At 41.5% G+C, this 13591-nt stretch overlaps 1 protein-coding gene across 1 annotated transcript in view; it reads right to left on the reverse strand.

Moving 5' to 3' along the window:
- DCBLD1 (discoidin, CUB and LCCL domain containing 1) overlaps positions 1-13591 on the reverse strand; it is a 67472-nt gene that overhangs the window by 30526 nt on the left and 23355 nt on the right. The window lies entirely within an intron of this gene.

Raw genomic sequence — 13591 nt, forward strand, 5'->3', positions numbered from 1 at the left:
ATGCACAAGAGCGAGTGTGAGCAGGGGAGGGGCAGAGAGAGAGAGGGAGAAACAGAATCCCAAGCAGGCTCCAGGCTCTGAGCTGTCAGCACAGAGCCTGACACAGGGTTCGAACCCATGAACCATGAGATCATGACCTGAGCCAAAGTCTGGGGCTTAACTGTCTGAGCCACCCAGGCACCCCTAATCCTGGCATTTTAAAATATCATGAAAAGGTCAGGAAAAGAAATGTGGAAAAGCAAGGGAGGAAAGAAAATCATTCGTGTAATAAATATATAGATGTTTATGAACTTTAATAGTGCTCACAGCATGGTAGATAAGCAATTTACACTAAATCCATTTTTGTATAATAAAGTTGAAGGATGAACATTTTTTAAAAATTAAAGTGAGTCAGGTTATTGTGCTTCACTTTTGCAACTCTTTCTTAGTTCACATATACTTGAAATTCCTTTTTTGTGCAGATGAGTGAAGAGACTTGCTTTGCAAATCTAATAACAATGAAATAACTAGTAACTTCTTGCTACTCATAAATGAGAGTATTTTTCTAACCAAACTTATCTTTTCCAATACAAAATAAGAACGTATATCCTCCTCTCCAAATGGTGATAATGATACTGATCTCTCAAATTTCTATAGCATTCCAATGAGTCCTAATAAAAACAGTGAGGTAAGCAAGTCTAAATTGATCATCAATGAGAATTTGTTTGAATTCTTTTTAGTTGAAATATATTTGATATATAACACTCTAAATCTAAGGTATACTATATATTCATTTGATATATTTATGTACTTTAATGTGATTGTCACTGGAAAGATAATTAGCACTTCCATCATGTTACATAATTGGAATTATTAGTCTCTTAGAAAGTTTGGTGATTATACAGTGGACCCTTGAACCATGTAGTGGTTAGGGGCGCCAACCCCTGTGCAGCTGAAAACCTGTGTGTACCTTTTGAGTCTCCAAAAAGTTGACTACTAATAGCCTGTTTTTTTTAATTTTCATACTAATACCTACTGTTGATCAGAAGCCTTACCAATAATATAAAGAGCCAATGAACACATATTTTATATGTATTACATACTATATTTTATAATAAAGCTAAAGAAAAGAAAGTATTAAGAAAATCATGAAAACACATTTACAGTACCGTATTAAAAAAACAATTCATATGTAAGTGATCTGCATAATTCAAACCTGCATTGCTCAAGGGTCAACTTTAATTCAATACTGTTGCCTATACTCACTATACTGTGAATTAGATTAGGGTTTATTTACTACTTGTTACAAGCTTGTACCCTTAAACAACATCTGGCTTATCCACCCCACCCCATCCCCATCCCCTGGTACCCATGCCATTTTACTCTGTTTTTATGAGCTTGGCTTTTTTAGATTCCATATATAAGCAATATCTTATAGTACTTGTCTTTCTCTGTCTGATTTATCCCACTTAGCATAATGTGCTCCTGGTCCAACCGTGTAGTTGCAAATGGCAGGATGTCCTTTCCCTTGCCTCAACAACTGGATTTTTTTTTTTTCAGATTTTTATGGAACAGTTGAAAGTAACGGTTGCAACACTGCGTATATTTTACAGAGAAAAGAGCGTATATCATCATGCTAAGCTGTCGCGCAATGTGTATCATTTCCTACACCAAAAAACCACATAAATACAGTAAAACTCTAATTCGGTTGTATCCTCCCAAAGTCATGATAGGAATGTGAGTTGGGAGAAGTTCAAAGATAAAATGTAAACACATACATTCCTTTAATCACCTGTGCCCCCCAGGCTCCAGACCTTCTCCTCTTCTTACGGATGGATGGCAAAAATGCAACTAAGCCCTACAGGGGATGGAATGGACCCTCCCTCTATCAACGCAGCATTAGAAGTTATTTTGATGGGTTCATCACAGCACAACCCTCACAACAGCAGAAGGCAGCTTCAGTCCCGCGTGGAGGCTGGAAGTGGAATGCTGACGGTGGTACTGCCTATGGCAAAACATCCACATTATTTCCTGTCTGAAGGCCTGACAGATAGATTGCCTTTCACAGAATGAAAGTTAACAACTGCATTCCTAGAGTTAAAACAGAAAAAATGTCACTGGCTGTGAGAGGGAAAAATAATGGGAAAGCACTGAAGGGTCCTACCAGTTTGTGCCAAGCAATGTTTTCAGTTCTCAGCCAAACTCTGTGGAGGATTATACCTTTTCTTATGAAAAAGCCTGTCTCCACCCTCAGCTGGCCAGACAATATATGTCACTGTTAGTAGTCTCCATCCCGACTTTTAAAAAGGGTCTACGGGGGCGCCTGGGTGGCGCAGTCGGTTAGGCATCCGACTTCAGCCAGGTCACGATCTCGCGGTCCGTGGGTTCGAGCCCCGCGTCGGGCTCTGGGCTGATGGCTCGGAGCCTGGAGCCTGTTTCCGATTCTGTGTCTCCCTCTCTCTCTGCCCCTCCCCCGTTCATGCTCTGTCTCTCTCTGTCCCAAAAATAAATAAAAAACGTTGAAAAAAAATTTAAAAAGGGTCTACGCCTATACTTAAACATTCACAAAGACAATTCCAATGGAAACCCAAATGAAAGCGTGGTGACTCTGTCCATGGTTACCGTCTCTGTCCTGGGCAGTGTTCCTGGACTGGTAAACCTGTCTCAGTTCACAGACTGAACTAGTCTTTCTTGAGGGGGTCTTAAGAACATGAGCAGACCTCCATATAGGACTCACAGTTCTGCACGGGCGTTTGCTTCACAAGCGGCGGTGCTGTGTGCTTTGCAGCCCTTGGACTTGGTAGCTCCCACTCTCCCTCACCTCTGACCTTGTCGGCGAAGCAGATTTCTTACTTCGCCATCCCCAGTTCCCACCAGACTGGGGCACAGCAGAAAAGCAGTTAGTTCATCAAGTAGGCAGACAAATCAGGAAAGATAAACACCTCTCCCTTTTGTGAAACTGAATTGGTAGCCCTGGATGGTGGGAAGGGCTATCAGTGACACCAAACGGAATAGCACCGTGGCATCTGGCACCAGACAGGAGACCAAGACCTGGCAGACAATGGGCTGATTCCTTGGACAAAAGGATAAAAGGCCAGGAACCGTAGGAGCTGCCTTCATTGAGCACAGTAGGCCAGTTCCTCTCAACACATCCCTTGTCTGGAGCTACTGTTCCATGAGCAGCTGAGAGGGAAACCCTTTATCTTTCCTCGTGTGAATAAAAGAAAACTGTCCTACAAGGAAGAATAAACTGCCCCGAGCCAAGCCCAGAATCCTCTTGCTTGTCTGGCAATCTGACAATCTGTTCTGTACTACAATTTATGCTACTGCTACATTCTCTGAGGACTGTCTGGGACTCTACATTACAAGGCAATAATAGTGTGGTTGATAACTGCTCCAAGCCATTTTGGGTGGGCATATGCGTTTCACTTTGAAACTGATGAAACTAAGCTTTTGTTTCCTCTGTGAAAGGGTGTGTTTTAAAAATGGTGGGTATGCCATTAAAAAAAAAAAAAAAAAAAGACTCCTGCCCACCCATAACCATACAAAAACCAGAGACCAAAGAGAAACCTAACTCCTGAGAGCTCTGTCATAAATCAAATTAAGCAACAACAAAACAACCTCCTGAAAACTTTCATTAACCTGATGAACACCCTCTGAAACACACATTTAATTTCTCAAGACAGATAAGAACATGCCGATGAGTCGAAGTGACCCTTCCAAGGGAGTGTCACGGGAGGAGCCAGCCACATCATACGCTGCTGGCTGCCAGGAAGGTGGTAGCTGGAGCGGCCCGGATTTGTGCTCGGAGGCGTGCTGATAAAGCAACCTCTAGAAATGCTGAAGCTGCAAACGCCTTCACACTTGCGACCGGTTTCCGTTTGCTTTTTCAGTGCAGTCAGATGGCACGGTTGTCCTCGCCTGCCAATTGCAGTAGGGTCATCGTACAAAATTACAGAATTTTCAGGGCCATTTTCTTTGAAAAGGAGAGAAATTAGCATAAAAAAGGATATTCCTGGACTATGCTATTAAAACCATAGTCACGTAAGAATGTAAGTGGATACGTATCCCTGGAGAGTTTTGGTCTCTGGTTCCCAGACAAAAATCAGTGACAGATGATAAATGAACCAGGCAGATTCCAAGACAAAGGTGCAGCTTTCCTTGGGGCTATGAGACGCAGGTCAAGAGATGCTGGAACACCAGGGCTCACAACCCACCTAGGCCATTCCCTCTCTCCCAACAAAAGATGGCAGTTACTGAAACTCATCACAGTGTCTCCAGGGAAGAAGGATCTGGGGAAAAGGAGGAGGAGGAGGCCCATAGCTTTTTCTCCCTGAGGCTTACAGTTATGTCAATGAGGTACCTTGTGTGGAAGGTACCTCAATATAACCTTTCTTAATAAGTTTCTTTTTGAATTCTATCATGGCATAAAAGACAAAACAAAATAAAAAAACAAATAAACAAAAAGTAGTCTTTCCCAAGAATGTCCAAAACGCAGACCCAATCAGAACAAAATAGACTTGAAGCCCAAAACAACTTTGCACAAGCTAGAAATTTCTTCGAAGGCTTTTGTTTTATTTTCAAAAGTTGTAAGAGTTTTGCATGCTTCATAATATTGGCTGGGAGACATAAACCATTTATAAAATAGAAGTTACTAATCTTGTGCTTTCTCCCTATTTAGGATTTTTAAAAAATCAACAGACAGGGTATAATGCAGTATGCCAGATGTGTATCTTTCTAAAAATTATCATAGAAGTTGTGTTGCAGTTAGGAATTAAAACGCTTAGTATCATTTCCCACTTTTCCCGTTTCTCTTGTTCCTAGTGTAATATAAATATTACCAGTTGGCTTCCCATCACTGTACTTCTAGATCACGGACAACGGTTAAAAAAAATATTGGGAGTGGAGGTGGAAGTGCCAGAAATGTAAGAGAACAATTCTTGGGGTTCTGAGTTTTTCTATATCGCAAATCATTTAGCAGAACACAACTGATTTAATCAATTTACCGTGAGGCTCCTGTGGTAAGCTGGTTTCTTTCTACCTCTAACCACAATGCCTCCTTAAGCATGCTGACTAGGAAGCATTTTCGTTTAAACCTTAACTTTATACTGGTACTCTGTATGTGAGTGATTTCTCAGAACTCCGTCTTCTCCTCAGGATACCTCTATGGGGAGGCCTGGAGAAGTTTCCATCTCTTCCAGCAAATGACAAAACTACAGCTCAGGTTTTCTTCTACACAAACCACTGGATCGGATGGTTTTTGTCATGCAGAATTGGGACATTACAGGGTTTAAGAGTGGAGTCTCTGTAATAAGATGCCCAGACTTGAATCCCACCCAGATCTAGTAGAGTGATAAGCGAGTTACCTGAGGTCTTTGAGCTTCAGTTTTCTTAACTGTGGATGTTAATAATAGGCCCTGTCCTTAGGGCCATCATGACAGTGAAAGAGGATAGTGACTCTAAAGAACTAAGCCCAGGGTACAGCATATAACTGAATTTCACGTGTAAGCACCTTCTACAGTACTTTATGGTCTTTTCTATATAATAAGCAGAGTCCTAAAATTTTATGTAAATCGAGTCTTTTTGAAAATGCAGAGGGGATATTTGCAGAGCTTTTGTAAAAATCCAGATTTTTAAATATATGTTTGCCAAAACCAAGCTACATGCAGTCAGATTCATTAAATGTTCAATAAGCATCAGCAATTGCAAGACTATGCTAAGTATCAGGGCTACTGAAAAAAAAAAAAAAAGAATATAATGCAATTTCTTGCTCAAGGAACCCTGTACCTTGTGTAAAGAAGCTAACATAATGATCTCAATCTGAGATTCGTGCTCTAGTAAAGGCTTAGAATATCAACACAAGCCTCAGAGAGAGAGTAAGCGGGGCTATTGGACATCAGAGAAGGCTGTCGGGTAAATTGCATTGGATTTAGTTCGTATGCATGCGCATGTGTGTATGTGTGTGTTAGAAGGGGTGGGAAACACAGGGGAAGGAAAGGAGATCCATAGAAGGAACACCGTCAACAAATGTACAATGGCATAAAGTTGTACAATGTGATGTGTACAATGTGATGTGGAAAAGACACAGACATGGGGAGACCCAGAAATGAGCTGGAAATGAAGGTGGGGAAGAGAGTGAGTGAGCCTTGAATGCCACCCTGACAAGTTTCTGTAACCAGGGGGATACAATTAATAACTTTCAAAATACGGAAAGAAAGAAATTATAATTCTATTCAACAAGATAGCTTGGCTAGCCTGGAGGGAAGAGAGGCTGGTGAAAGGAGAGAGGGAAACATGGGGAGGCTCTTTCCACAAGAAACAAAGATGTAGCCTGGCAGTGAGAATAAAAAAGCCAAACAGAAACACAACCAACTGTGGGCTTGCAGAATATGTGTTCTTGGTTCATCTCACAAGGCTGGATGGAGAAAATCTGTAGAGGGAGCTGTTTCTGGCTTGGGGAACCCTTGTCACGTGCTTGGAATGCTTTGGGCAAAATGATTTGACCAGGAATGCACCAGGAGGGTAGGGTGCGGCAGCTCAGCCTCTACTGGGTGGAAGGGGAGTATTCAGGGTGCTGAGAGTGGACCGATGGGAGCGATGAGGATGATGGCTCACACCTGCTGAGTGCTTCCTGTGTGCCAGGCCTCATTTGTTTAAGTTATACATATGTGCCTCGATTACCCATATACAGCTAGATAGTACTGTTTTGCCCATTTTAAACATGGGGGATAGAGACAGAGAAAGACTACATAACTTGCTCAAGGTTAAGCAATTAAAAAATAAGCAGTATGGCAGGAATGTGAAGGCAGGCAGTCTAATTCCAGAGTCCACACTCTTCAGCACAAGTGAGAAATCTAGGCAGAAATGACAGCCTTAATCTCAATCAATGCTGAAGGCCAGCCTGGTTTTATTGATCCACAGTGACCCGGGTGGGGAAGCCTATGAGACTCCATCAGAGCAAGGTCATTTGAGATCCTGAGGAGCCACTATCTGGTTTCCACCCAGATTCTTCCAGCAAGTCCATTGTCCAAGAACAACCCTAAACTTCACACATCCAGGGAAGGCCAACTTTCAAGGGAAACTGGGACCCAGTCAATCTTCCTGAAACATCAGGAAAACAGAAATGACAATTCCTCTGGGGTCCCTGAGGGCAGTGGCAGCAGAAACAAAACTCTTGAGTGAATTCAAATCTCCAGGTCCTTTCTGGTCAGCAAGACCGGAAATGGAACTTAGCCATCGGATGAGTCATGAAGAGTTTTAAAGTTGAGAATAATGACCTTTAGTATGCATTCACAGCCCTCCCTCGTTAGTGTCATAAATAAAAGTTAGATATTTCATACTTTAAATGTAGGTATTTTGGTATAACACAGTATCTGAAGCAGCATCTACGTTTTCCCAAAGTTCAAGATATTTTAATGTTTTATATAATTAACCTCTATTATTTTTTTACATTGTGAATATAAAAGTCCAGAGATGGAGAATCAGTACCAAAGCAGCACTCTGAACTGTACTATGAAACAATTCTAAATTTTAAGATATATTATTTAAATAGACTCTCTGTTTTAATCTTCAAATCCAGGCTTAAAAGTGAACCTGTTCAACCCTAGAGTAGTGTTGGCTACCTCAGTGAAGGTTCTGTGGTCTTATGTGCCCAAATATAAGATGAGTTTCCTCTGAAAAGGTGCCACCTTAGATTTGTGTTTTTCAAAGTCTCCTAGTACACTGACCTCTTTGAACAACAAGGAATCGAATTGTTTTGGGAAGACACTAGAAATACTTAAATGAATGTAGTTTTGAATGCCAAAAAGAGCCCACCTGACAAAGAGCTGTGAAAAGAAACAAAGAAAACAATGCAGTCTTAGTTTGCATTCCTGGGGAGGGGGGGAAATCACAATTTCTAATGCTGGAAGTTTTTGCAAACAGGCCTTTCAAAGATCATTTTATTTCAGTTTTTAAAAAATGTTTATTTATTTTTGAGAGAGCGAGTGAAGGAAGGGCAGAGAGATAGGAAGACAGATTCTGAAGCAGACCCCACGCGATGTGGGGCTCGAATTCTCCAACTGGGAGATCCTGACCTGAGCTGAAGTTGGGCACTCATACCGAATGAGCCACCCAGGTGCCCCTCAAAGATCACTTTAAAAAGGTATAATGTTATATTTGCCAAAAATGCATAATCTGACTTCAATCATGAAGGAACAACAAACCAACCCAAATCAACATTCTACAGAATAAGTAGCTGGAACTCTTCAAAACTGGACAAGGACAAAGTAAGACTGAGGAACTTTCCCAGATTAAAGCAGATGGAGGAGTCATGATAACTGACTGCTTTGTGACCCTAGCTGAATCCTGGAACAGAAAAGAGATGTTCATGAGACGATCGTGTTTCTTTGGAAGGTAGTCTCAGTTTCTTTGGTCTCTTGAACAGAAACCCAGAATTTCCACAGTTAGAGTGAAAACAACCTCTACTAAGCAAACTATACTTGTTACTTTTGGGGGGGGGGGGGGGGCGGGGGCGTGGTCAGGATACTAGCACACATGATCTTGAAAGTCAGTGTATATATATATATTTTAGATCCAAATGCTTTGTAAGTTTAAAAGCAAAACTTGTATTTAAATATATCTTTAAAAAAATAAAAATAAAAAAAATAAAGATATCTTTAAAAACTTATTTTGCCCTTAAAATTTGTTTTCCCAAAAAAAGGTTGATATACCTTTACTTTGTCAATTTTGCTGCATCCTGGCTGTTTCAAGGGTATTTTGAAAGGAATAATCAGTGTCTTAATTCAGTGATAAATACATATGGAATTCTTCTAACTGATATTGAACCTGAAATATCAACTATAATTATAATATGTGACAAACAGAAGAAGAATAATCCCACCTTGTCTCTATTAGGCCTTTTAAAAGCAATGAGATCAAGTGCATGTTTTGCCTGATTACTGTGATAGTTGGTGTGGTTTACACTTGTTTACAATGCATTTTACTACCATGAGTGTGGATTACAAAAGTGCCCAAAGTATATGAACCAAACATTTAAAACAAAATTGGCATATTAAAAATGAACTGCATCATGATTAAAAGTGCAGAACTTCAGGGGCGCCTGGGTGGCGCAGTCGGTTAAGCGTCCGACTTCAGCCAGGTCACGATCTCGCGGTCCGTGAGTTCGAGCCCCGCGTCAGGCTCTGGGCTGATGGCTCGGAGCCTGGAGCCTGTTTCCGATTCTGTGTCTCCCTCTTTCTCTGCCCCTCCCCCGTTCATGCTCTGTCTCTCTCTGTCCCAAAAATAAAATAAAAAACGTTGAAAAAAAAATTAAAAAAAAAAAAAAGTGCAGAACTTCAGCATACTCACAATTGTTAATGCAATCGGCTTTCCAAGTACTTCCATTCTTGGCAAAGCTTACTAACACTAATGCCAGAAAACATTATTCTTTTTCAAAACATTAACTCCACATTCAAAATTCTGATAGTGTTGAGCCTTAAAATCTCTTGGCATGGGTTTTAACAATTCATTGGTTAATGAAAAAAACTGAGTTGGATAAACGAAAACTACTCAGCTATTTCAGTCACGCATGTAATTGTTAGAGCTGTCATATATGGGGATTTCAAAGAGGTATTCCAGAACATACATTCTCCACTGCTGCCCTTGGGCAGGCACTTTGTGCCATCACCACCAGCCCAGACAAGTGTTATGGATCCTGGAGACCCTGCACTACTAGGGCTCTCCCTCCATGGTCATGCCAGGTCCTGTAGCTACACTGGCTGCAGAGTAACCTCCCGCTCTCCCAGGGACCCGGGCAACAGCCCCACAGGAATGCCCACCCCCAGCTGGACACAGGATGACAAAGCACTTGTCCCTCCCTCCTCCTCCTCCTCCTCCTCCTCCTTTGCAGATGCCTGCACTCCTTAGGGAAGTTCAAACTGACCAGGGGACTATTTTAACTAAGTTAAAATATTGGTCTAGTTAGTATTTTTGGTCAAAGGAAATCTATTGTTTATTAACATATTAACATCTGATTGTTAAAGAAAAAATAGAAAGTGGAGAGAAGATATAACAATACCCATAGTTAAAACTTCTGAAGTCTCACTTTAAGATTCTCTAGAAGTTTGGGCACCTGGGTGGCTCAGTCGGTTAAGTGTCCAACTTCACCTCAGGTCATGATCTTGCGGTTCGTGAGTTCAAGGTCCGTGTCAGGCTCTGTGCTGACAGGTCGGAGCCTGGAGCCTGCTTCGGATTCTATGTCTCCCACTCTCTCAGCCCCTACCCTGCTCACACTCTGTCTCTCTCAGACATAATAATAAACGTAAGAAATAAACTTAAGAAAAAAAAGATTCTCCTGAAGTTATGTTGTCTTAGTTGATGCAAAGGTTTTTTTTTCCCAATTGATATAATATTAGTGTATATTCATATTTTACCTAATAGTATATCATAAGCATCTTCCCATATTAATAGTCTTTTAAACAAATATGTGTTTAATATGCCAACTAACTGTAACATGTCTTAGTGAACTGGTTCCTTATCGTTGAACTTGTTGATTCACTTTTAAAAAAATCATTGATTCACTGAGTCGATCTACTACATTCATGTCACTGGATTCAATATTATAAGCACATAGATAGGAGTCAGTGGCTCCTCTCAGAATGCTTTTCAAAACTACAAAAGATACAAACATACACACAACACATATAGCATATGCATGTCTACACTTTCTATATGTGGCCCTAAGCATTTAATTTAAAAAAAAATATTCTTACAGGATGGAAATATCCTAATTTTCTTTCCAGTTATTTCTTTTATTGCTGATTTCTGTAATCCTTGTCTACTGGGTTTGCCTTAGCACGACCGATCAGGAAATCTCTAAAGTAGCCACAGAAGAAAAATACTGAGCATCTTTAAATGTTTCATCTTAAGAACATCCCTAGCCAATTTGGGCGCCTGGGTGGCTCAGTCAGTTAAGCCTCCAACTTTGGCTCAGGTCACGATCTCGTGGTTCGTGAGTTCGAGCCCTGCATCGGGCTCTGTGCTGACAGCTTGGAGCCTGGAGCCTGCTTCGGATTCTGTCTCCCTCTCTCTCTGCTCCTCTCCCATTCACATTCTGTCTCTCTTTCTCAAAAATAAATAAAGATTAAAAAAAATCCCTAGCCAAGGGGCGCCTGGGTGGCGCAGTCGGTTAAGCGTCCGACTTCAGCCAGGTCACGATCTCGCGGTCCGTGAGTTCGAGCCCCGCGTCAGGCTCTGGGCTGATGGCTCGGAGCCTGGAGCCTGTTTCCGATTCTGTGTCTCCCTCTCTCTCTGCCCCTCCCCTGTTCATGCTCTGTCTCTCTCTGTCCCAAAAATAAATAAAAAACGTTGAAAAAAAAAAATTAAAAAAAAAAAAAAAAAAATCCCTAGCCAAAAACATTAACTACACCTGCATGTCAGACAAAACTGCTGTATGATATAATACTGGGCTGAGACTTTGTTGTGGTTTTCTCTGAGGGGTGGTCCTGGGACAGAGAAGCAGACATCTGGAAATGGAGGTCTTAGAGCCACAAAGACATCGATATAAATCCTCCTCTCATCCCTTACTGAGCTGTGTGATTTTTGGCATGTTAGTCAAAAACAGAAAACAAAAATCCAGCAAAAAACCCCAACTCATTGTGCTTTAGTTTCCCTACTTGTAGAAAGGAGGTAAGAAAATAACATTTACCTCCAAGGTGGATGTAAGCGTTCTAGAAAACCTATGTAAGGGTCAAGCATGTGCCTGGCACACAACAGACACTGAATATGCTTATTTCCACAATGAGCATATATTCTGTTTTTAAAAGATAAACCTAGGGGCGCCTGGGTGGCTCAGTCGGTTAAGCGGCCGACTTCGGCTCAGGTCATGATCTCGCGGTCTGTGAGTTCAAGCCCCGCGTTGGGCTCCGTGCTGACTGCTCAGATCCTGGAGCCTGTTTCGGATTCTGTGTCTCCCTCTCTCTGACCCTCCCATGTTCATGCTCTGTCTCTCCCTGTCTCAAAAATAAATAAAACGTTAAAAAAAAATTAAAAAAAAAAAAGATAAACCTAACCATATATAATAAAACATAAAGAGAAAATTTTATTTACTTGGCTTTACTGCTACAGGTGAATTGTAAGGCATTACTCATTTCCTAGTGAAGGGTCTAGTCTTGAAAATTCAAGAGTCTAGAAATGTAGAGGTCGGTGCCCAGAAGCTGACCATGAGCACCTGGGAATCTACCTCCTAATATGTAGTTCATCCCATGCTTTTCCTCTTTTCTGTATATTCGCGAATACACATAGGAGATGATGAAGTAAAGTCACAGTGTGGGAAAGCCACTTCCACTGTCCAATCCTGCTCCGGAATGATTTGCTCCCCTTTCTAGTTCTTCTCACCTCGCCTCTGATTTGAGAGAGCCCCAAAACAACAGAGGACAGGACTACTCTGCTGCTCTATCAGCAGGTGGAATTAACTGCTCACCTTTCAAGAAAGTAGATGTTCCCCTGGAGACACCAGTGTGGAAAAGCCGATTCTGGCCCTGCAGTGCTTTGCCTCATATTTTACAGGAGAGCTCTGACACTCAACCCTCTCCTCTGAATGTGAATGAAATTTCCTGGTTAATGAGGGTTTCCCTGAAGAGTGCTTCCAAAAAATAATACACATTTGGTCACCAGTAAGTGTTCCCAGGGGCCTTAAGCAACCCTGGAATTCTCATTTTTCCCATTTGAATCAAACTGTGGAGTTAAAAAGTTGCAACCAATCACATGAAATCAACTATCTTTACTCTGTCAGAGCAATTCAGTCATCATTAAAATAGACATAATATTCCCAGGGATACAAAAATCTTGGATTTTTCTTCCCCCCATGGGGGTTAGATAAACACACATATCTGAATGGTCTCCAGGCTAGTCTGGGCCTCCACGCTGGGAGGAGGAGCCAGGAGAGAGGAAACACATCTGTGTGCAAAGGTAAATACAACATTGAAAGTTGTGTGTGTTTGAGACGTTGCCTATAGAGCTAGGAGGTAGACAAAACTTGCATCATTTTTGGAGTTGTATGCATAGGGAATTTCAGAAAACCTCTAACCTCAATAGACCCTGTACATAAGATTCTGTCTTTGTTTTTGAATTGTCTAAATCCACGGTGTTTCCTTGGGCTCAGGATCACAGGGTCACTGTTACAGTGACTGCAGACTCCAATGTACTAACCGCACACCACAAAGCACAAAAAAGGCTTAGTTTCAAAAGATTGTTTTGAAAACTGTCCTTTGCTTTTGCCGTTCCGTTACCCTGAAAACTCTGACCTCAGACATGCACGGTCCATTCCCTCGAGTCACTTGGGTCTCTGGTCAAATGTTCTCTTACTGGAGAAATCTTCCTGACCGTCCCTTGTGAAGTAGTAGAAACCCACTCAAAAACAGGCCCTGTATCACCTTAGGATGCCTTATTTTTCTTACTCTTATTTTTCTTTAAAAAAATTTTTTTTTAAGTTTATTTGAGGGAGAGATGGAGAATGAGCAGGGGAGGGGCAGAGAGAGAGAGGGAGAGCAAGCATCCCAAGTAGGCTCTGTGTTGTAAGTACCAAGCCAGATGCCAGGCTTGAACTCATGAACTATGAGATCATGACCCGAGC

This window comes from Panthera pardus, unplaced genomic scaffold (genome assembly GCF_024362965.1).
Source record: "Panthera pardus isolate Hobbes unplaced genomic scaffold, ASM2436296v1 HiC_scaffold_17, whole genome shotgun sequence".
In the NCBI taxonomy this organism is placed as follows: Eukaryota; Metazoa; Chordata; class Mammalia; order Carnivora; family Felidae; genus Panthera; species Panthera pardus.